This window comes from Gopherus flavomarginatus, chromosome 4 (assembly GCF_025201925.1).
Source record: "Gopherus flavomarginatus isolate rGopFla2 chromosome 4, rGopFla2.mat.asm, whole genome shotgun sequence".
Lineage (NCBI taxonomy): Eukaryota > Metazoa > Chordata > Testudines > Testudinidae > Gopherus > Gopherus flavomarginatus.
The window spans coordinates 207,540,405-207,549,440 of NC_066620.1; positions in this window are offsets into that span (position 1 = coordinate 207,540,405).

Consider the following 9,036-nt stretch of genomic DNA (forward strand, 5'->3'; position numbering starts at 1 on the left):
CACCTCCCAATCCTCTCCATCTTGAGGTCCCCTTCTCTTGTGCCTAACGTCCAGACCTTCCCTGTGCAGCAGGCTCCCATGCAGGAGCCAGACTGGCAGCACAAATCCCAAAGACCCAGACTTAGAAACCTGCAAATTTGCAAGTGAGGGTGTAATGAGGCAGTCACATGGGGTTCTCCCATGGAGAGGGAGAAACAATGGAGCTCATAGCTGCTTTCTGTATCTGTGCAGAAACAAAGTATTGTTACCCTGGGGACACTATTTAGAGAAGGACTCCCGTCCCCCGTTTTGTACCAGATTTGGGGAAAATGTGCAGCAGTAGAGAAGATGCTGCCCTTCCTCCTCCTGCCCCCGCTGCCCTGCTCCGCTGTTGTTTGCAGCCATGCTGCCCCGCCCCCCACCATGGGGCCACCACTGATGTTGCTTTTCACCTGCTGATACGCTGCGTAGAATGGGGTGGGGGCTGATATCAGGGTGTACCCTTCCCTCTGCCCATTGCGGAAGTGGGTGGGCAGCACATGCCCCTCACCCCAGTCACTGACCCACAGAGCTGACCCCACTGTGCCATCTAGGGACTGAGTTTATGGCTAGCCCTGCAGCAACAGCACCTCCTTGGACACAGCCCCTCCCTGCATCCTGAGCTACACCCCTCCAGGAACACAGCCCCTAGCAAATCTCCTGCCTGGCCCCTGAAGTACACGCCCGCCGGGAACCTGAGCTACCTCCGTGCCTGCACATAGTCACTAGTTACTCCCTGCCTGAACCCTCAGCAGTTTTAAAAAATTTTGAGCTGACTTTCCCCTTTTGTAGGTCCATCACCTTATATGCAAAATCTAGAGTTTTCAGGTGCTTAAGTAGCCCCAGGAATCATGATTAATGTTCCGCACACCAAAACCTGAAATGGTCCCTCTGAAGTTACCTCAAGCTTTTCTCTACAAACCAGCTCCTTCTCTCAGTGCTCTTTCCCCCTGCCCTGCACCCACGGGTTCCTCACAGCCCTTATGGTGAATGTTTCAGGGATCAGCCCTGGAGGGACTTGTCTTTACTGGGAAAAGGCATTGTGTGAGAAAAGGGGTTAATATATGACCAGGGAAGACAGTGTTGCCTAGTGGCTAGAGCACAGCCTAGGACACAGGAAACCTGGATTCTATGCCTATCTGTGGCCTGTTGGATGACCCATAGGCCAGCCCCAAGAGGAGTTTGATGAATTAGGGCAAGTCCCGGAGCAGCAATTGATACGTAACCTGAAACAAGAAATGGTATATGACCATAAAAGCTCCTCCAACTCGTTTCTAAATAAATATTATTTCTGTTTTTGAAAAATTACTGCTTGTGGGCCTATTCTTAATCAGAGGGATGTATCTGTGTCCTTTCAAGTATCAGCAAGGCTAACTTGCTCTGGGGAGCCCTCTGTATATCAGAGACAAGCACGTTGGGTGGATCATAACCTTTGTTACTGGTTCAAATAAATTCTAAATTAAGGTTTAAAATTGAAAGCTTTATTTGTAGGTAATATAATTGGCTTGATATAATTAGATCCAAACCTTCTAGTAGCACCTTAGGCCCACCCCAAGAGCAGGTTTGAGCCATGAGGGAAAGTTTCTGGGTGGATTGACCCATCCAGAAGAACTACGGGATGCATTTGACCTTTCATGTGTTCTTCTACTAAATGTTGTTCCCTCTACTGTACAGTCAAGTCACAGGATGAAATTTCTTAATTGGGGGAAAATAGGTATCGAAAGAGTTTGTCAGGATCCCTCATGATGCTGGTATTTGGTAGGTTTGTTCTTCAGCCAAATTAATCCCTCAGGGAATTTTAAAACACTTTAACCATTTGGCACTTTCATCACCATCTGGTCATTTTGAACTAAGTCATTAGAATACAATTTTATAATCTGGTGAAAAGGTAAACCACCTAACCATCACCTTCAGTCGCCAACTAAAACCTCTCCAGTGCATCATCAAGGATCTACAGCCTATCCTGAAGGATGATCCCTCACTCTTACAGATCTTTGGAGACAGACCAGTCCTCGCTACCTGAAGCAAACACTCACCAGTAACTACACATCACACAACAAAAACACTAACCCAAGAACCTATCCTTGCAACAAAGCCCATTGCCAACTCTCTCTACATATCTATTCAAGGGACACCATCATAGGACCTAATCACATTAACCACACTATCAGAGGCTCATTCACCTGTACTTCTACCAATGTGATATATGCTATCATGTGCCAGCAACGTCTCTCTGCCATGTACATTGGCCAAACTGGACAGTCTCTATGCAAAAGAATAAATGGACACAAATCAGACATCAAGAATTATAACTTTCAAAAACCAGTTGGAGAACACTTCAACCTCCCTGGACACTCAGTTACACACCTAAAAGTCACAATAGTCCAACAAAAAAACTTCAAAAACAGACTCCAATGAGGAACTGCAGAGTTGGAATTAATCTGAAAACTGAACACCATTAATTTAGGCTTGAACAGAGACTGAGAGTGAATGGGTCATTGTACAAAGTAAAAACTATTTCCCCATGCTAATTTTCCCCTACTGTTACTCACACTTTCTTGTCAACTCTTGGACATGGACCATCCTGATTATCACTACAAAAGTTTTTTTTTCCTCCTGCTGATAGTAGCCCACCTTAATTGATTAATCTCGTTATAGTTGGTATGGCAACACCCATTTTTTCATGCTCTCCATGTATATATATATATATCTCTTTCTACTGCATTTTCCAATGCATGCATCTGATTAAGTGAGCTTCAGCCCACGAAAGCTTGTGCCCAAATAAATTCATTAGTCTCTAAGGTGCCACAAGCACTTCTCAATCTTTCATGTGTTTACCAGCTGTGTGTGTAACAGATTTGTGTAGTCGCTCAACGGTTCCCACCTTCAAAGTATGGTTGCAGAAGCTTAGCTCTTATCTCTTCACCATCCAAATATAAGGCCAAAAAATTAATATCATAATGTTAAAGTGAAAGTGGTTTTAGTGTAATATCCATTTAAGGTATCATTATCCACAAAATGAAGGCAAACAATCTAGGTAACTGACCCAAAAATAGACTCTCCTGGTTATTGACCCCGCTACCTGTGACACTAAACACTTTAATCATCACAGAGTCCAGGAGCAATTTAGAATCTTAGAATCATATGACTGGAAGGGATCTCAAGAGGTTATTTAGTCCAGTCCCCTGCACTCATGGCAGGACTAAGTATTATCTAGACCATCCCTGACAGGTGCTTGTCTAACCTGCCGTTAAAACTCTCCAGTGATGGAGAATCCACAAACTCCCTAGGCCAGTGTTTCTTAAACTGGGGTCTGTGGACCCCCAAGGGTCCCCATGGGTAGTCCAAGGGGTCTGCATGCTTCACTGATCAGCTCCTCCCCCTCCCCCGCACATCTCCCGGAGGCTACTGAAGCTGAACCAGGAGATTTTAGCCACTAAAAGCCCGTTGGCGCAGTGGGGCTAAGGCAGGATCCCTTCCTGCCCTGGCTCCGTGTCACTCCCAAAAGTGGCCAGAACATCCCTGTGGCCCCTGCTGGGGGACAAGTGGTCTCCACGTACCACCTCCAACCCAAGTGTCAACTCCACAGCTTCCATTAGCTGGGACCTGTAGCCAATGGGAGCTGAGGTGGGGGTGCCTGCAGGCAGGGGCAGCGCACAGAGACCCCCTGACCTGTACCCTCAGGAGCTTCTGCCAGAGCAATGTGCTGGTCACTTTGTGGAGCCGCCCGAGGTAAGTGTTGCTTGGCCAGCGCCCACATCCCCTCCCACACCCCGACCCCCTGCCCCAGCCTTGAGCCCACACCATGCACACAAAGTCCCTCCCAGGGCCTTCACCCCTCACCCCTCCTGCACCCAAACTCCCTCCCAGATCCCGCACCCCTCACTCCTTCATGCACCCAAACTCCCTTCCAGAGCCTGCACCCCTAAACCCCCTGCACTCAAACAGCATCCTAGAGACTGTACCTCTCATCCTTTCCTACAATCAAATATCCTCCAAGACCCTGCACCCTCTCCTGCACTCCAACCCCCTGCCTCAGATTGATGAAAGTGAGTCAGAGTGTGATAGAGTGAGCGGGGTGGGGAGGAATGGAGTGAATAGGGGTAGGAAAAGGTGAGATTGGGGTGGTGCCTTGGGGGAAGGGGTCGAGTAGGTTAGGGCCTGGGGTAGAGCATGGGAATTTGGGGATCCCCCAAAAATATTAAATCAATATGGAGTTCCTCGAGTTGCTAACATTTGAGAGCCAATGCCCTAGGCGATTTATTCCAGTGCTTACCTACCCTGACAGTTAGGAAGTTTTTCCTAAGGTCCAAAATAAACCTTCTTTGCTGCTATTTAAGTCCATTGCTTCTTGTCCTAGTATCAGAAGGTAAGGAGAACAATTTTTCTCCTGCCGCCTTGTAATAACCTTTTATGGACTTGAAAACTGTCATGTCCCCTCTCAATCTTCTCTTCTCCAAACTAAACAAGCCTATTTTTTCTAATCTTTCCAAATAGGTCATGTTTCCTAAATCTTTGATCATTTTTGTTGCTTTCTGCAATTTGTCCACATCTTTTCCAGAACGGGATGCAATATTCTAGATGAGGCCTAATCAGCGCAGAGTACAGTGGAAGAATTACTTCTAGTGTCTTGTTCAGGGCACTCCTCCTAAAACATCGAAGAATGATGATTTTGCAACAGAGTTGCACTACTGATTCATATTTTGCTTATGATCCACTATGACTCACAGATCCTTTTCCCCAGTACTCCTTCCCAGGCAGTCATTTCCCATTTTCTATGTGTGCAACTGATTGTTCCTTCCTAAGTGGAGTGTTTTGCATTTGTCCTTATTACATTTCATCTTATTTACTTCAGACCATTTCTCCAGTGTGTGCAAATCATTTTGAATTTTCATTCTATCCTCCAAAGCACTTGCAACCCCTCACAGCTCGGTATCGTCTGCAAACTTTAAAATATACTCTCTATGCTATTATTTAAATCATTGATGATGATATTGAACAGAACTAGACCCAGAACTGATCCCTGTGGGACCCCACTTGATATGCCCTTCCAGCTTGACTGTGAAACACTGATAACTACTCTCTGGAAACGGTTTTCCAACCAGTTATGCACCCACCTTGTAGTAGCTCCAGCTAGGCTGTATTTCTCTAGTTTATTTATGAGAAGGTCATGTAAGACAGAGTCAAAAGCCTTACTAAAGTCAAGATATATCATATCTACCACTTCCCCCATCCACAAGGCTTGTTATCCTGTCAAAGAAAGCTGTTAGGCTGGTTTGACAAAATTTGTTCTTGAAAAACCCATATTGTTATTTATCACCTTATTATCTTATAGGTGTTTGTAAATTGATTGTTTAATTATTTGCACCATTATCTTTCGGGTATTGAAGTTAAGCTGATTAGTCTGTGATTCCCCGGTTTGTCCTTATCTAGGTTTATAGATTGACACTATATTTGTCCATTTTCAGTCCTCTAGAATCTCTCCTCTTTTCTATGACTTCTCAAATGCAATCGCTAGTGGCTCTTCAGGCAGCTCTTTGACTCTTCTGGGATGTATTTCTTCAGGCCCTGGTGACTTGAAGGCATCTAATTTATTATGGAAGTAATTTTTAACTTGTTCTTTCCCTCTTTTAGCCTCTGATCCTTCCTCATTTTCATTGACATGCACTATGTTAGATGTCCAATCGGTACTAACCTTCTTGGTGAAAACCAAAATGTCATTTAGCACTTCTGCCATTTCCACATCTTCTGGTTTTGTTTCAGCATTAGCGTTAAGCAGGCGTCCACCTGATCCAGACAGTGCCAGGGCAACCTGTACTTTCTTTAAAAATCGCAGTATTGATATAATCCACAGTTTATAACTTTTGGTTTCATCACCCATTAAGCAAAAGGCGTCATTACCATGTGTCCGTTTTATTTTCACATCCATACCATTCAACAGAAGTTTTTCTTGAAAAAACAGGTTGCTGTGAAGATGACCCACCAGCCGTTTCTTCCTGTTCTGGGTTGTCAGGTTTGCCTGTCTCAAAAGCGCTTGATTCTCTCCATCCAGCTCCATTGCTTCACCTTGTCCAGGAGTATCTTTGTATAACAGGCCCACAGAAAACAGTGTGGTAAGTGTGTTTTCACTGTATTTTAGTACTCATTCAATAAAGACCTTGTAAGAGTAACAGTTATTGCTTTGGCTTATGAGGTGGTCTCCCAACATGACATCCAATTGACTGCAAATAGAGGCCACAGAGGAATTCACCTGGATACCATAGTCTTCTTGTTGAGAGTGGTTCTATCTTCTTTTACAATACCAGAGCAAAGGTCAGTAGCGTGTTGTTTAATGGCATATAATCCACACCTTTCCCCTCTATAAGAAAATCAAGGGAAGCAGCATTCATAATGGCTGTAGATACTTTTCATTTTGCTGGTCTCTGTAGGGTCTAGTTGGTTTTAGTGCACTCTTCAGCCTGTAGTGAACTAAAGCCATGGTGATTAAAATATATCTCTCTTTTAAACATGTGGAAAGTACATCACAGGGACTCTGTGATATCTAAGAAGGGCATATCCAACCTCACATTGTAATAGTTTCTGTAGTTGGGGTGGGGAGGTCTCTGTAATAGTTAGGGTAACTGCAGGGTTTTCCTTTTTAAAAGCCCCACTGTCTCCGGGAGTGCAGGTGCAGCTTGATGGCCACCTTCTCAAAGCAAAATGAGACGTGTCTGTTCTGGTCTGTCTGTATTTCAGTGCTGATGGTGTCAATGTGATGTTTACTGAAAGGGACATAATGAGCTTTATCATACGTGATAGTGACAAACTTATTGTTTCTTCCTTGGATGGGGATGCAGACAAACAGGGGTATGGAAAAGTCCATCACAAACAGTTGTTCTTCAATATCTTTGTATAGACAAAGAATACAAACTCTGCCCACCCCCCTTTAATGTTTGCTGAGAAGGTCATTTTTGGACACCTAAATTGGGGACCAAACCCAAAATATTAGCTAGCACCTTCCATGAGCAACATCAGAGGATTTAATTCTATACATTCTTTCTTTGTAATTTGACCTGGTTTCCAATTTTGGTGTGAGTCTTTTTTTTGAATTTCAAGTCATTGGAGATCTCCTGGTTAAACCAGGGTGGTCTCTTACCATACTTCTGTCTTTCCTGTACATTGCTCTTGCATCCTTGACAATGTCAGACCAATGATGGTCAGAAATTATCCTCTGTCACTGGATCACATAGAGAAAATTCAGAAATGGAGGCTGTAAACAGAATGTCTCTTCACATTAACTAAGTAGAGGCTGCCTCGTTCCATGATTGTGCTGGCTCCCACTCCCAAGCTGACATTCCATATGGAGAAACAGCTGTCTGTGGCAACCTTGGTCTAATGGTCAGCACACAGCGCTCACAGTCAGGAGGTAACTAAAGGACATATTAGAAATGTAAATAGATTCCCCCTCCCTTCCCTTAATGAGGAGCCCATAATCTCTCCTTTCCCCAGATATACAGAACTTCTCAACCCCCACACTGAACAGAGCAAATTGGTACTAGGAGGAAATGGAGGTTGGGGTAGGAGGGGCTGGGTAGTGGGAACTGCTTGAGTCCTCTCTGATGAGGCAGGGAGGGCTTGATAGTTGGGGAGGTGGAAGTCAGGGGCTCGTCTCATCCATATGAGGAAAGAGGAGTCAGGTGGGTTTTGAGGCTGTGGGTGTGTCAGTTGGAAATCAGGTAACCGATGTCTTGTATTCGTCACTAATATGGTAATCAGTTAGCAAGTCTGAAAATTTGGGATCAGATGGGGGGTAATAGGAGCCTATATAAGAAAAAAGCCCTGAATATTAGGACTATCCTTATAAAATAGGTGTGTCTATGCAATTACAGTCTTCTCCTGGGATCTTTTCCCCGTGTTTGTCACTATATGCCAGGAGACGGTACATTCACACTCTCCTTATGATAGGTTCAACTCATAAATTAATTTTTTTCTGTGGAATTGTCAACAAGCAGATAATCAGGCCTTGGTTGTTTAGACTTAACATTCCTTTTGGATTCATACTTAGAGATAGTCACTTCTCAACATATCAAGTAAATGTATCACCTTCTACAATATAAAACAAAGGACTATTTCCCTTTTTGAATGATCAGTTAGACATAAATATGTATTACATTATAATATAGATAAAATTGTAGGATGTATCTGCAATACTCTTTGAGGTCAGATCTCCTTGGTAATAAAACTTCCTCAAACTGCACACCCCGGTTACAAAATGCTCATTAGTCTCTCTCTATATCTATATATGGAATAATATAATTATAATCTATTAATGACAGGAATGCTTGACACCCATACTTGAATTAATCCTAATATTGACCCTATAATTCCCAAATGAAAATGACAAGCCTGTAAAACATCAGAAATCAGAACACACTGCAGACTTTCTGAGGTTCACAAACACTTCCTCACATCCAGCTTTGTCACCAGCCACAAGGAAACTGAGGCCTTTATCTAGAAAAAAGTATTCACTGCCAGGCAGCATGCAGTAAGCTTTTATTTACAACATTGAAGTCTCCTTTCAATACTAATGAAAATGTGGTAATTACAGTGTTGTTTCAAACAACCAGTCAGTGGCTCATTGCACTAGGAAGTGGCAGTGAAGGCTCATACCGTAATAAGCTGGGAGATGGAAGATATGGATTTGGCAGCTAACGTCACCCACTCTGCCTGGGACAGGGTAAGACTTGCCAGGATTCATCCCAGAGCTCCAACAACAGCGCAAGAAGCACAATTACTAGACACACGGCCAGATTCTGCCACTCTCCCTCACAGGGAATAGTTCTTGGTCTGTGAATTGTGAAACTGAAATTATTAGAGCTTGAGTTGGGGTACAGCACTATGCAATGTAAGTGTGCCAGATCCTAGCCGGTAAAAATGAGCAGCTCTCCTTCACTAAGTGAAAAAAAAACAGTTACCAGGGTACAGCTGCTCCTCTACTTCACTGTTTCCACAGTAGCAAAGAATCCTGCAGCACCTTAT